We start from the raw sequence: 15644 nt of genomic DNA, 5'->3' as shown, positions 1-15644 counted from the left end.
TGTAAAGCCCTCTTGTGCAAATTTGTAATTTGTAATGTTGGGCTATACAAAACAAATTGAATTGAATTGCATTCATCTGTGCCTGTGTGATGGAAGTCATGCATTTCTTGAATAGAGAAACGAATATATGAATTCATATCATGTAGAAAGTTTCATTGTTCAAAGAATTGTAGAGACAGGGACTGAGTGTGTTTCCTGACAGATCCTGTCATCTGGGTTCTTCACTGCGTTTTAACAGTCCATGGAACTCAGTTTGTTGTCTTTCACCTGAGCTGTTCTCAGTTCAGGAGGGAACAGGCTGTTGACTCACAGTGAGCCGACTCAAACCTGCAAACTGTCACACGTCGTCCACATTTCCATCTGCACCTCACAGGCTTCAATGCATATTTCACGCTGAAGGGTTGGAGGATATTTTTGATACTAGTGGGTAAACATTCTGCCTTATCTGAAAAAAAGAAAAGATAGAAAGGTTTTTTGAGTAAAAAAAGCTAACTTAAAAATGGTATACCTCTTAAACTCATGGCCCTGTATCAGTGTCTTATTAACTATATTGTAACTGCAGACCTGATGGCGTATGATAAACTAATAAGCATCTACTACACATATACAACTGAATCATTATTGAAAAAAGAAGGAAAACACCTACATTATTATTATTAGTAGTAGTAGTAGTAGTAGTAGTAGTAGTATCATCAACTATAACTTAACAATGTAACTTTATTCATATAGCACCTTTCAAAACAAACTTCAGCAACACCAACCTTAAAAACAGTTGAATTGAACAATTACAGAGATGAAGAAGAAATCTACAGTGTTTCTGTCACCCGAAGAATATCCATTGACATAAATGTTGGCGTGCCTCTGCCCTCCTGTTTTCTCCCCAGGGACGACTTAAGAGATCATGTTTGGATTATTTGCCGCCTGGTGATGTAAAAATATATTTTCTGGCAGTTGAACACGGCAGGCACAACCCTCTTTGCAGGAGGAAAAGACCCTGAGGAATTCAAATGGCCTCTGGCAGTGTATGTGTAATATCTATGTCTGTGTTCAGCGAATACGACAGAGAGACAGAGAAAAGGTGTCTTTCCTGTGTTCTGTTTCTCACCGCATCACACTGTCTTTTGTGTCTTTGCAGTTCGAGTGGTGGGTCTAAATTGTTAGTCAGGCCGTGTGTATCACACGCCTGAGGAGTGGAGAGAGCAGACATATCAGCTGTGACAGAGAGGTCTGCTGGAGGGCCAGAGTGACAGCAGGGTGGATTCTGCTTTTGTTTGTGTTTACTACGGAGAAGTCAGCAGAAGTAACCTTTCCGCATCCCTACATCCCTCCCACCATCCCTCTGTTCCTCACCCCTACCTCTTTCATTAGGCATCTCAGGGGGGAAGCCTGGGAAACTGTGACTTCACTATTTTTATAACACAAAGATCCATTGTGAGATCCGTTGACTATTTCTTTCTATAGAATAAGAGTGGGAACGGCTCAACCCAACATGGAAAAAAAAGCCTCTCTGACATCCCAAAAAAATCTTAGTGAATGTGTAAATGCGTGGAGACAATTGTTTTTCTTTTTAATCCTAACCCAACAAATAGAATATTACAAATTATTTAAATTATCAAATTTGATGAGTCAAAATGCTAATGCTGAATTGATTATTAAAGATAATATTTCTAGTAGCTAGCACTGTCACATCACAGCAAGAGGGACCAGGGTTTTAAACCCCGATGTGCGTTTTCCCCAGTGATTCCCTTCGAGGTCTCCGGCTTCCTCCGACAGTCCAGAGACTTGTAGCTCAGGTTAACTGGAGGCTATAAATTGTCTGTAGGTGTGAATGTGAGCGTGAATGGTTGTCTGACTTTATATACGCCCTGTGATAAACTGGCAACCTGTCCAGGGTGAACCCTGCCCTTGCACAATGTCAGCCCTGCAACCCTAAATAGGATAAGCGGGTTGGAGAATGTAATGGATCATTTGACTGTAGAAATCCCAGTTACAGGCATCTTAGACAACGCTGTCAACAGGACAATCTATGACCCCTTTTACATCTGATCACTTGCACTGAATGTCAAATAAAAGTGACCAAGAAAAACTGATTTCAAATTATTACATATTAATACCTATAGTTTAATGTTTTACCCATTCATCCACACTTTCATCTGAAAGTATCAAAAGAATAGTTTGCATTTGTTGAGAAAAAAGGCCAGTATTGAGACCTAATGTAGTGGTACTCAACCATGGAATGATTTTCAAATGTGTGGAGAAGAAGACAGCAGATAAGCCTTCAGGGCTGCTTCCTTCTAGTAATGTATTTCTTCTTCATCCAGATGAATCATTGTATGGAGTTGAGATGGATCTCATATCACTCATAATTGCATCTTTTTTAATGTAAAAGATCTTTGCTCTGTGGGAATCTTAAAATAGGCAGCATGTGATGGAACAAGTTTCACTGTTATGAAACAGCTCTGTCGGATATGCAACGTGGAGCGTTAAGTGAATTTCTGTAGGTATTGTTTAAATGTAATGTCAGTGCAGGTTTGTACACTGCTTTTTGCTTGTGTTTTGTCGAGTCAGGGTCAACAGCAATCATATCGGCCTCTACATCCACCCAACAATGAAGTGTATTGTATTTTGGAATCAATATATATATTTGTTTATTTTAGCTACTTCCTACTTTTGACCAACTGGATGATTCTGTTACAATAATAATAATATTGAATGTATGAGGTAACGAGTGTCACCTCTAATACACATTGTTTTACCTTCAGTTAGGTTCAGATGCACTTTCATGTGTCACTAACTTTAGTTTAATCTATGAATAAAGAATTCCCAGGATATTTCTAGAATTTAAAATATATACTTCTTCCAAATACATTTCTTCAATATTTTAGTAAAAGCTGGGGATTTTCATCATCAAATAACATTTCAAATAAATCCTAAAGAACAACCTGTTGTGTTGGACTGTTTTGTCAACCTTCAAAAAACAATAACCTCTAAAACATGAAATGTCTGAATTTGGAAGAAGAAATGTCTTACACATGATGACTTCATCTAGAAATAATGAGGTTAAGAAAAATACAACAAATGAGTCTTCTGTGAGCTCCAGATTAAAGGTGTATATTGTTTTCTTTCTTCTGCTACTGTCTTTCAGCTGCTCTGATTTGCAGCATAAAATAGCTTCAAACATGTTCATGGCTCACATTCGGCACATATATCTCGGGGCATATATATAATTTAAGTAGATTTTGTATGTCGTTTTCACTAAAATATTTACTTCTATCGCAAACCACTGACAACCTCTATTCTTTTACACTGTCATCAATCAGTCATCCAGCTCTCGTGCTGAGGGAAGACTTATTATGCCATGTTCTTCACATTACAAATAGGCTCATATCTCTGAATATTACTTTGCCATGCAGTACCTGAGAAAAGGATCTTTAGAGTAATCTCACTGAGTGTCCTTTAAACACTAGGAGAAAATCCCAATTTAAAATTACACAGGATATATCATACCTGACTGCTTTGAGGATATTCCCTTGTTCTTGCTTGTGCTTTTCTCAAAATTGCATGTTATTGCAGCTGAGTTACATGGGAGGAACGGGTATCTGTTTGATCTTCTGTCCAAGCCTCAAATCCTGGGCCTGCACTACTTTTTTTTACTAACTGTGAGACACTTTTGTATTATTCTCTTTGCCGATAATATGGAAATGTGTGTTGCTAATGTGTTTATAAGATAATAATTGCTTTTCAGTACTTTGTGCGACACTGGCCATCTGTTGTGGAGGACTTTTCGTTCTCTGACATGAACACATGCCCACTCGTCTCCCAGATTTCACACGTACTAATCAGTTAGAAAGAACAGACTTGACATTAAATAAACAGGAAAAAAACAAAACATGTTCAATAAACGCGCTGTAGTGTGTGTGGAGACTTAGAACAAGCAATGATATGAGGGATTTTTTATGTCAAAGGACAGACAAGACTTGACATTTAAGAATTATACTTTAATCCTAATTAAATGTTTTGAACCTAACTTAACCACAGTGAATTAGAAAACAGGTACAGTAAATATAACTACTCTTTATTAATAAACAGATAATTGTCTCACTAAGTTAAAACTCTTACTTCCACTGCCCTTAATCACACAAAGAAATGTGACTGTTAAGGGGTGAGCAAGGCAGGAACCCAAAAGCAGCACAAGGAGTCTTTCTTTCCAAATAAAAAGGTTTCTTTTAATTGTTCACTGAGCAGAACCACAGTCTGGCAACAGGAGAGAAACAAACGATCCAACAACATAAAGGGGTATGAGGGCAGTTTAAGTAGCCAGCGTCCTAATTGATGATCAGTCACAGCTGCTCTGGCAATCACCGCCCAGGGGAGGGAGGAGACAGCCACACCTTCTTGGTGAGCCCTAGACAGACAGGGTAAACACACAGGAGACAGAAGGACAGGGAAACAGAGGAAACACAGGGAAACACTGTCTTGTCTTGACGACAACATGACAGTACCCCCTCCTCAACGGGAGCCTCCAGGCGACTCTCTGGGCTTGACAGGGTGAGTCTTGCGAAAATCTCGAATTAACTCCGCATCCAAGATATGGGAACGGGGTTCCCAGGACCTCTCCTCTGGGCCGTATCCCTCCCAATCAACCAAATACTGAAAGCCCCGGCCTCGTCGTCTGACATCAAGTAGTCGTTTGACTGTATATGCTGGATGGTTGTCAATGACCCGGGCGGGAGGAGGGGGATTGGTTGGAGGGACCAAAGGACTGGTGAGGACCGGTTTCAGTCGGGAGACATGAAAGGATGGGTGAACCCGGAGAGCCTTGGGAAGGATGAGTCTGACAGTGGAGGGGTTAATGATGCTCTCAATCACAAACGGTCCAATGAAGCGTGGTGCCAATTTCTTAGAGTCAACCTTCAATGGAATGTCTCTTGAAGACAACCAAACTTTCTGACCTGGAGCGTAGTCTGGTGCCTGGGTTCGGTGACGATCAGCAGTCCTCCTGTTTCTCTCGGTTGTCTTTAACAGCGCTGCCCTGGTGTCTCTCCAAATCTTGCGACAGCGTCGAAGATGATGTTGCACCGATGGGACAGCCAACTCCTCCTCCTGTGCGGGAACAGTGGAGGCTGATAGCCTAATGAAACCTCAAATGGAGAAACACCTGTGGCAGAGGAGGAGAGTGAGTTGTGTGCATATTCAATCCAACTTAGGTGAGCATTCCAGGAAGTAGGATTAGAAGCGGCAACACAGCGCAAGGCGGACTCCAGATCTTGATTTGCTCTCTCAGTCTGTCCATTGGTCTGTGGATGGAAACCAGACGACAGACTGACAGTTGCTCCCAGAGCGTGGCAGAATGCTTTCCAAACTTGAGAGATGAACTGAGGGCCACGGTCTGAGACGATGTCTAATGGAATGCCATGAAGGCGGAAGACATGGTTTGTCAAGAGGACTGCTGTTTCATGAGCTGAAGGGAGCTTGGGAAGACCAACGAAGTGGGCGGCCTTAGAGAACCGGTCTACAATGGTAAGTATCGTGGTCATACCATCAGAAACAGGGAGACCGGTGACAAAGTCCACGCCGATGTGAGACCAAGGACGGCCAGGCGTTGGCAAGGGGCGGAGCAACCCTATAGGTGGTTGATGAGAGGCCTTAGCCCGAGCACAAACAGAGCAGGCAAGGACGTATTCCTTAGTGTTGCTACCCATGGAGGGCCACCAGAAGTGTCGTCTGAGGAGGGACAACGTCCGACTAATCCCTGGGTGACAAGCGAATCGAGAGTTATGTCCCCACTGCAGAACCTGAGAGCGAGCAGCCTCAGGAACAAACAACCGATTTGCAGGTCCTGTGCCCGGATCTGGTTCCTCCTTTTGCGCCTCACGGACCACTGACTCCACCTCCCACACTGCAAAAACTCGGCCTCAAAAAACAAGAAAAAAAAGTAATAAAATGAGGGAATATTACTTGAAATAAGCCAAATTATCTGCCAACAGAACAGGAAAATTTGACTTGCCAAGATTTCTTAAAACAAGTAAAAGTATCTAGCCTTGAAGAACCCACAAATATCTTAAAACTAGTGTAGCCAGATGAAAAACAAGTAAATTTGTCTTGATACAATGAAACAATTTAAGAATTATTTTCTTAATATGTAGGAAAATGTGCTTAAATTCAGCAAATACAAGTACCATCATCTTGCAATAAGGATATATGTTAGGCAATATATCTTAAAATAAGTAATGTTACATTAAAAACAAGTACATTCGCCTTGATACAATGAAAAATGTAAGAATTATTTTCTCAATATGTAGGCAAATGTGCTTAAAATCTGGAAATGAAAGTACCATCATCTTGCAATAAGGCTATATGTTAGGCAATACATCTTAAAATAAGTAATTTTACACTAAAAACAAGTACATTTGTCTTGATACAATGACAAATTTAAGAATTGTTTTCTCAATATGTAGGAAAGTTTCCTTAAATTTAGCATCCAATGCCATGATGTATATGTTTATTCTCATTCTTATTCTTTTGAAACTCATGCAATATTCTTGGAATATCATGAAATTTACAGAGAAAAATACCATAATATGCTTAAAATCAGTAATTTGACAATGTATATCATACTAGAAATGTGTAGTTCTTCTGTAAACCCAATGAAAAACACAGTACAACTGTATAATATATAATGGTACTTTATTGAAAAGTTCCAATTAACGGTGAACATACAAGACATGACAGTAAGTTTTGTAAAAACAACAGTTATACTGTAAACTTTATTACAGTTACGGTATTTTATTACAAAGTTCAAAGGAAGTTGCTGGCAACTAAAGTCACCAGAATTCCTTTGCAAAAACATGGTACAGTGTATAACAATAGGTTGGCATAGATTTTACAGTCAACATTTGATTATTGTAAATTACAAATGGAAATATCTTAATAACACCTTTTGGAAAACAAGATACAAACCATCATTGATGAAAACCTTAAGAAACTAACATTCTGTGAAAAACAGGTTGAACTGATCCACTCACATGTGTTGTATACTCACAAAGCATTGTTGAGATCTTGAAGAAACAGGATGTGGACATGAAGGATATCCCATGAATAAGCAAAAGATTAGCCACTTGCCCAGAGTTGATTAAGAGCAATGAGTCGCTGTGTCCAGACTTGACTGAAGAGGGCACCCAGCATGGTAGAGTCTCACACGGACACAAAGTTCAGGAAGTTCTTCTTGAAAACTCGTATGTTGACATCAGGTGATCCTCTCTACAGCCAAAAAAACAAAGCAAAGGCAAAGTTAGATTGATGCAGTGCTTGAGCATGATGCTGAAACAGATACACATTCACTGCCTTCTGGTAAACTGAGCTCCAATGATAAAGTCACCTTTATAGTTAAACAATATTAATAAGTCAGGTTCAATGTTGAATAAGGACATATTTTAGCATAAAGGCATCATTACAATGTGTTACATGTCTGTAATCTTGCAGCCTACAGATGAGTCCACTCAGGCAATCAAGACCATCATCACGTTTCACGTGGTTCGGGTTTCCAACCAGGGTAACAGCCCATCCAATTAATTCCATCATTTAAAAACATGTTTGTATTTTTTTAAGAGACACTAACATAAAACCTTTTGATGTACCCCTATAAGCAATAACACAATTTTTATTGCAAAAAAAGGATAAACTAGATTACAGTCGAGCCTGTTGTGGATTTGTATAACTGAAATACTCAGTGTACAATAGCTGATATATCTTCCTCCGCCTTACATTTAAATTGTTTTAATGAGACCCAGTCCAATTGCAAACAATGCCCTCCTGCATTTATCATTACATTTATAGTACATGTCACCTGTGTGCAAAGACAGAGTTGCAAACCTATTTAGGGTGGATTTGGGAAAGATAGTACACATGACGATATGCCATAGAATTAATGAAATGTTTCTGCTATACGTGGAACTAAATTTAAGGGGGATATCAGTTCAAACTACAAGAAAATTAATTGAGGATGATCAATTGAGGGAGGTTTGAGTTGTGCTTGCACCTATCATTTGCTATACTGAACTACATCACCGCTTACCTCGATTTAGCCTCGACAAGACTGGTGTCTGAGTCATTAGGTCCAGACTGAAGACAGGTGGGGACCGAATCTCCTGCAGACATGCCATGATGTTCAGGAAACTGGAACTTAAGGCAGGCGTAGTCATCATTACTGCTTGAAGACTCACAGGTCAATCGGATGTCTGTGGGCTGACATGATTCTCTCTACAGCCAGAAAAAAGACAATTGAAAAGAGTAACAATAATATAACTTTAAATAGCATTTACAACATGACAAAGTGGTTACAACAATAACAATTTATTCTGTTGTTAAATTAACACACTAAACTTAAAACCACTTACCACCGTTTATCCTTGACAACTTGTATCCGATCATGGGTCACACTAGTGGAACAGCAAAGAAGGTGTTGAGGTTCATGCTGGTAGTCGTAGTCACACCTAAAAAGAAAGAGTAAGGAGATAAAGGACAAGGGGAAGACGTACATCCTCTTCAGTAAAACCAAAATCATCTCAAGCATCAACTTTTGCTCTTTTCAATGCCAAGGTTGTAAATCAAAATGAAAAGGCTAGATTCACACTCAAGTGCCCCATGTTGTCGTCATCATAGCGGCCAAGGTTTGATTTCCGGTGGGCCCTTTGCTGCAGATCCTCCCCTGTGGTGCTTGTGTGCGTCTCTAACACAAATAAAGAAAAAACATCTTAAAAAATGTCATGCTTCTTGCATTTAAATGGATTATAATCTCACCGTGTTGCTGGGTGTCATTAAGGTCACGAAGTTGTTCCATCCAAATTGGATGACAATGTCTGAAAGGTGGCAGGAGAAAATAATTAGCATTTTACGATAAACTAAATGTTCTTAATTATCTGTACATACATGTAAACATCGACTCAAAGGACACTCTTTGGTGACGTCCTCATCTGATAATGTGGACAGTAAATGAAGATTTGAACATGAAACCATCCCCTCACTGGACAGCTCACGGCGCTTCTGAGGAGCTGTGAGCTGTCATGTCCGCCACAGCGCAGTTATAAGCGTCATGTCAACAACAGTCACGTGAACAGAGTCCCGACCACGTCAACAGCATCAAGTTAAGAGCGTCACGTGAACAGCAGTCCCGACAGCATATGACACAGCGCAGTTTAAAGCGGTCACGTGAACAGTCCCCACCTCACGTGAACAGACCTGTACAATAACGTGTCTGGTCACGTGACTGTCCGGACTGACCGCTCCGGTATATGTGAGCTTGTCTACACATGTCTGCGTGGAACCAGTTTCAAAGCACTTCAATAAAATGGTCGTTATTAGATGAAGTGTGTAGCACGTGACCCCTCAGGTGTCTTAACCCACCTGCCACTGTAATGAACCTATAATACGAAAGTTAGCTAAACATTACCTCAGCTAACATGTGGTAAAGTAAGCTAATGTTGGCTCCTTCAACACAGAAACCGACAACCTACGTTACATCAACGATGTTAAAGAAACGTGAAGACACTTAACCATCAGATAGCTAAGTTAACTTACTCTTGACGTCCAAGGCGACACAGAACTGCAGAACACCATGCCTCGAATTCAAAAGTAGCTACCCGCTAGCTCACACGAGGCTAGCTCAACTCCTCACCAGAGAGCCGAGTAGAAACCTCAAAGTGTCACTAACGTTGCCCGTTCAATACAACTTTGACTCTCTGAAATTAAATTAAGTTGGCATTCTTACCTCAAGAAGAGCTGTCATGTCAGGAGGCTGTCGTTCCCTCTGTGGCGTTTCGTCACTGAAGCAGGAGAGAGCAGCGCGCAGCTCAAACTGCGGAATAGTGGCGCGAAACCGGGTTCAACAGTTCAATCTGTGATCGTTGCTTTCTGATCACTGCACCTGGCCTCTCTCTCTCTCTCTCTCTCTCTCTGTTCTCTTGTCTGTCTCTGGCTGTCTGTGCTGTTTCTTCTCTAGTAACTAGATTATTTGAAGAATACAATACAATAAAATAAAATCGCAGGACAGGAGATATTACATTTAAGAATTTAAATAATAAAGGACATTTAAAAATGAAAGTAAATACAGTGTATCTAAGTGTATATTAAGTGAAAGCGGTGTAATGTTCATTGATGTTGTTCAATTTGAGGAGGATCTGGCCAGAGGTGATTTATTGTAAAGTCTAATAGTTGCCAGGCATGTTCTCCTGTAACTGGAAGGTTCTCCTGTATCTGGAAGGTTCTCCCTGTATCATGAAGGTTCTCCTGTATCAGGAATGTTATCCTCTATCAGGAATGTTCTCCTGTATCAGGAAGGTTCTCCTGTATCTGTCCTTGTGAAGCGGAGCTGAAGCAGTCTGTTGAAGAACGTGCTCCGCTGTCCCTGCAGTAGGTGGTGGAGAGGGTGGTCCATGTTCTCCAATATGGACAAACATTTCTTCATGTCCTCCTCTCCACCTGTTCCGGATAGTCCTCTTTGCAGCCAATGATGGAGCCGGCCTTCCACACCAGTTTAGTGAGTCGGTTGGTTTTCTCCAGTTACAATGCTGCTCCCCCAGCAGAGTACGGAGAAGTTCAGAGCACTGGTCCAACAGCCTGGTAGAACATCACCAACATCTCAGAGCACTGGTCCAACAGACTCGTAGAACATCATAATTGAGATTTTTCATATATTACAAACACTTGAGGACTTCCTTGAAAACCTTCAAAGGAGTGCATTTGTTTTCTTCTCGTTTTTTAAACCGCTACCAAGCAGGGATGCTAAGTGCTAGATATTGCCAGCCTACATGGTTGGGCCCCATTTGGGAGTGGCTACAACCTGGAAAAGAAAGCTAAAATCTGACATGTTTAGAAAAAAAGAAGCTAAAATCAGCCCAAACTCTTAACAGGGTCTCAGATTTACAAAGCCACACACCCTCTTCAAGTCCTGGATTTCAGACAGCCAATTAACTTTTGTGGGTGTTTTGGGGGAAATTTCACCCCTTCATCTCATTGTAGGCCCTGTCTTGAGTGTTTGTGTTCAATTTTGGATATCCAGGACTAATATTTAGGAGATTATGACCATTTTTGCACTTATCAAAAATATGCGAATATAAGAGAATAAGGCCCAATTTGACCATTTGGACCTTTTTTGGGGGCCCTTAAATTGCAGCTATCAGTCCCAAACTTTAGGGTATTCATATTCAGATGTCCCTCTAGAGGATCCACATCTCTAAGTTGCTTGAAAGTACGAAAAATTAACTAAAAGACTGGTTTTAAGGATTTTCTTCTTGTGAAGGTTTTGGAGGCGATTTCACCCCATGACCTCAATGTATTATATTTAGGTAAATATTATATGTAAGGTTAATTTGAAAGACAATTAGGAGGTTACGGGTCAGTTGGCTGAGTAGTGTGTGTGTGTGTGTGTGTGTATGCATGTGTTTAAAAAGATGTTAGTGTCAGAATTTATTTTAATTTATTCATTATCATTTCTGATTACAAATATTTGACAGTGCTGTCGTTGATGTACATTTTATGAATAAATAAAAGTACACTTGTTCTCTGATCTTGAGAATTCACATTTATCTTTTATTGAAGAGGGAATCTATGACAGATCTGCTCACTGATGTCATCGAAGGTATAGGCGCCAAAGTACTGAATGGTAATATGTCAGAATTTGGACTGGTGAAAAACATATTTCCTTTTGATTCCAACGTACAAGTAAAATACCATCTTGGAGATAGAATAGAATTGCACAACAGTTCAAATGACTCAGTGTTTTCCCCAGATATGTCTATTATATACAATTGTGTTCTGTATTTGGTCTAGGAATACATAATTGCTCCGCTGTGTTTTAATATTGACACCAAAACAATAAACTCCATTGAGTTTTTATTAGTGCTGTGAAAAATAACGCGTTAAGTCAGTTAATTAAATTACAGGTTTAACTAGTTTTTTTTTTTAAACGCATTTAACACATGCGCAGAATGAGCTTCCAATCCGTCTGTTGTTGGTCGTCTCTAACCAGCAGCATGTCATTCTGTCTCTACGTGTCGCGTTAACACGACTCCGACCTCCGCCTCGCGCGCCGCAGAGCTCGGATGCCGGCGTGTGAAAAAAAGTCACTTGCACCCCCCCCGTCAACAACTCTTCTCGGAGCTCTTGCCTGTCTTGAGAGCCCTGTAAATGTATATATGTGATTAATCATGATTAATCCACAGAAACCTGTGATTAACCTGATTAAAATTTTTAATTGTTTCACAGCCCTAGTTTTTAATTTGTAAAGAGATGGAAAGGATGGGAAGCTTGAAATAAGAAAGTCTGACTAACAAAGCAGTTCTGTACTTGTCAGTGTTGACCAAACAGCCTTATGATTATGTCAATTCTTGTTTCAAGCATTAACTTGCTCAAAACAAGTAATAACATCTCATTAACAAGTTTTAATACCTTATTAAGATAATTAAGGACTAAAACACTTAAAACAAGTGAAATGCTCCAACATGAAAACTGCCTTGTAAGAAGAAATATCTTGTCAGTCAAAAAACAAGCATAGATTGCCTTAATTTGAGATATTTCATCTTACTTAGATTTTAATTTTTGCAGTGCAGGTTAGAGCTCCCACAACCAATGATGCAGGCAGAATGGTGTCGGGCCCACTCGGGGTCTCCTCAAAGGCAAACTGGCGAGACAGGGCATCGGGCTTGATGTTCTTTGAACCAGGGCAGTAAGTGATGGTAAAGTTGAAGCGGCCAAAAAATAATGCCCACCAGGCCTGGCGGGAATTCAGCCGTCTAGCTGACTGGATGTAGGCCAGATTCTTGTGGTCTGTCCATACGATGAAAGGGGTCTCCGATCCCTCCAGCCAGTGTCTCCACTCCTCCAGAGCCAACTTCACCGCCAATAGCTCGCGGTTACCCACATCATAGTTGCTCTCTGCTGGAGACAAGCGTCGAGAAAAGAAAGCACATGGGTGCAATTTCTGGCCAGGTCCGGAGTGTTGGGAGAGAACAGCCCCCACCCCAATGTCCGACGCATCAACCTCAACGACAAACTGCCGCGTAGAGTCGGGTTGCACCAGAATTGGTGCAGAAGTGAAGCGGTCCTTTAATAAGGCAAAAGCTTGAGCCGCCTCAGCAGACCACCGGAAAGGAACAGCAGGAGAGGTGAGTCTTGTCAAGGGGGCCGCAATCCTACTGTAATCCCGGATAAACCGACGGTAAAAGTTGGCAAACCCAAGAAACCGTTGTAACATCTTCCTGGAGGAGGGTTCGGGCCACTCTGCCACCGCTTTGGTCTTCTCTGGGTCGGTCCTCACCTGCCCACTCGATGATGTAGCCGAGGAATCCAACAGAGTTGACATGAAACTTGCATTTCTCTGCCTTCACGAACAACTTGTTCTCCAACAGTCTCTGTAGTACTTGGCGGACATGATGTTGATGTTCTGAGCGGTCCCGGGAAAAAATCAAAATGTCATCAAGATACACAAAGACAAAGCGGTTCAAAAAATCTCTCAAAACGTCATTAACCAGTGCTTGAAAAACTGCAGGTGCATTTGTTAGTCCGAAAGGCATTACCAGGTATTCGAAGTGGCCCAGTGGTGTATTGAAGGCAGTCTTCCACTCGTCTCCCTTACGAATTCGCACCAGATGGTATGCATTCCTTAGGTCCAGTTTGCTGAAGATGGAGACTCCCTGTAAGGGTTCGAAGGCAGAACTGATTAATGGTAGAGGGTACTTGTTTTTAACAGTGATGTTGTTTAAGCCACGGAAGTCTATACAAGGGCGGAGAGACTTGTCCTTCTTGCTGACAAAGAAAAATCCTGCCCTTAAAGGGGAGGAGGATGGTCTGATAATGCCAGCAGCCAGTGAGTCATTAATGTATATCTCCATTGTCTCTCTCTGGTCGTGACAAGTTGTACAAGCGACTTGAGGGAAACGTGGTACCCGGTAGCAACTCGATAGCACAGTCGTAAGGACGATGGGGTGGCAGAGAGAGTGCCCTCTCCTTGCTGAATACCTCGCCGAGGTCATGATACTCCGTAGGCACAAGCGACAGGTCCAGAACAGCAGATCTTGGGGAGGCAACGCTGACCTCTATTGGGGGCAACGCGGACTGCAGGCAGGATGAATGACAGAAATTACTCCATTCAATGATCCTACTTGTTGTCCAGTCAATGTGGGGGTTGTGTTGCTTCAGCCATGGATGTCCGAGAACTAGAGGTGTCTTAGGAGCAGAAAAAACAAAAAACTGAATTAACTCACGGTGGTTACCAGACAAAATGAGGGACAGGGGCTCAGTGCGGTGAGTGACCAAAGCTAGAGACTTGCCGTCTAATGCACAAACTCTGACTGGAGGATCCAGAGGTTCCGTTGTGATGCCCGCCTGGGAAACTACCTCTGTGTCCAGAAAACTCTGCTCAGCACCAGAGTCAATCAAAGCTAATAAGGGGAGAGTGAGCTGTTTAAGACAGAGTCTGGCTGGGACTTGAGTTCTGGATCTGAATTTGCAGGGGTATTCTAATGTGCTCACCAGGACCCCCACGGCTACTGGTGAGCCCTGTCTTTTGGGCGGAGCGGACACGCAGCAAGAAAATGTCCAATCCTACCACAATAGATGCACTCACCCGCTCTGATCCTTCTCTGGCGTTCAGATTGAGAGATTGAAGCTCGGCCAACCTGCATGGGCTCCTCAGGCTGCATCGAGGAACAGGGGTTTGGGTCATGGGTGTTAGAGAAACCGGAGGAAGGTCTCACGAAAAATGGGGTGGCATGGACGCTCCCAGAAGAGTGGGCCGGGTCGTTCCTCTCCCGACGTCTCTCTCGAATACGATTATCTAACTTTATCGCCAGATTGATCACCATGTCTAGGGAGTCGGCCACATCATGAACCGCAAATTCATCCTTGAGTCGCTCAGACAAACCGTGCAGAAAAACTCCTCGTAGAGCCTTGTCGCCCCATCCGGACCCCGCTGCCACAATGCGGAACTCCAGAGTAATCTGCAACACTCCTTTGGTTCTGTCTTAAATTAAGCAGACGTTTAGAAGTATCTTCAGCACAAACAGGATGATCAAAAACTTGTTTTAGTTCACTCATGAAACGGTCAAAGCAATACCCACTGATTCCTCCATCTCCCAACACAGACTCAGCCCAGTCTAATGCTCTTCCTCTTAGTAGTCCCGTAACATAAGAGATCTTAGCCTCATCGGACGTGAAAGTGAACGGTTGGCGAGAAAACACTAGTGAGCACTGGAGTAGGAATCCTCTGCACCTCCCCAGATCTCCAGCATAAGGTTCAGGAGGTGGCACAGGTGATTCCTTGATTACCTGAGGCGGAGCGGGGGATGGAGCTGATTGACTGCTGACAGTGTCCAAAAATCCTTGAATCTCCGACAATTGGGTCTTTGTGGTTCTGCTGTCATCCAAAAGCTTTTGTATTGCCTCCTGGTGTCGTCCTAATAAATTTCCATGGCCAGCAACTGCCCTTTGAAAATCTTCCTTGTCAGCTGGGTCCATTCTTTTGGTTGGATCGTTCTGTTAAGGGGTGAGCAAGGCAGGAACCCAAAAGCAGCACAAGGAGTCTTTCTTTCCAAATAAAAAGGTTTCTTTTAATTGTTCACTGAGCAGAACCACAGTCTGGCAACAGGAGA

At 42.0% G+C, this 15644-nt stretch overlaps 1 long non-coding RNA gene across 4 annotated transcripts; it reads right to left on the bottom strand.

Annotated features, from left to right (window-relative positions):
* Positions 1-6670: 6670 nt before the first annotated feature.
* LOC130208417 (uncharacterized) lies at positions 6671-9889 on the bottom strand. Of its 4 annotated transcripts, none has more exons than XR_008834410.1 (5): positions 9767-9889; positions 8800-8858; positions 8397-8728; positions 8075-8259; positions 6671-7260 (listed from the first exon to the last, which is right to left on the bottom strand). It is a non-coding gene; the product is annotated as an uncharacterized LOC130208417 (long non-coding RNA). The 4 variants fall into 4 exon arrangements; XR_008834412.1 differs by lacking the exon at positions 9767-9889 and adding an exon at positions 9577-9716; XR_008834413.1 differs by lacking the exon at positions 9767-9889 and adding an exon at positions 9238-9256.
* Positions 9890-15644: the final 5755 nt, after the last annotated feature.

The sequence above is a fragment of the Pseudoliparis swirei genome, chromosome 18 (genome assembly GCF_029220125.1).
Source record: "Pseudoliparis swirei isolate HS2019 ecotype Mariana Trench chromosome 18, NWPU_hadal_v1, whole genome shotgun sequence".
Classification (NCBI taxonomy): Eukaryota; Metazoa; Chordata; class Actinopteri; order Perciformes; family Liparidae; genus Pseudoliparis; species Pseudoliparis swirei.
Note: the sequence above shows the minus strand (reverse complement) of the source record. Positions and strands in the feature narration are given on the sequence as shown.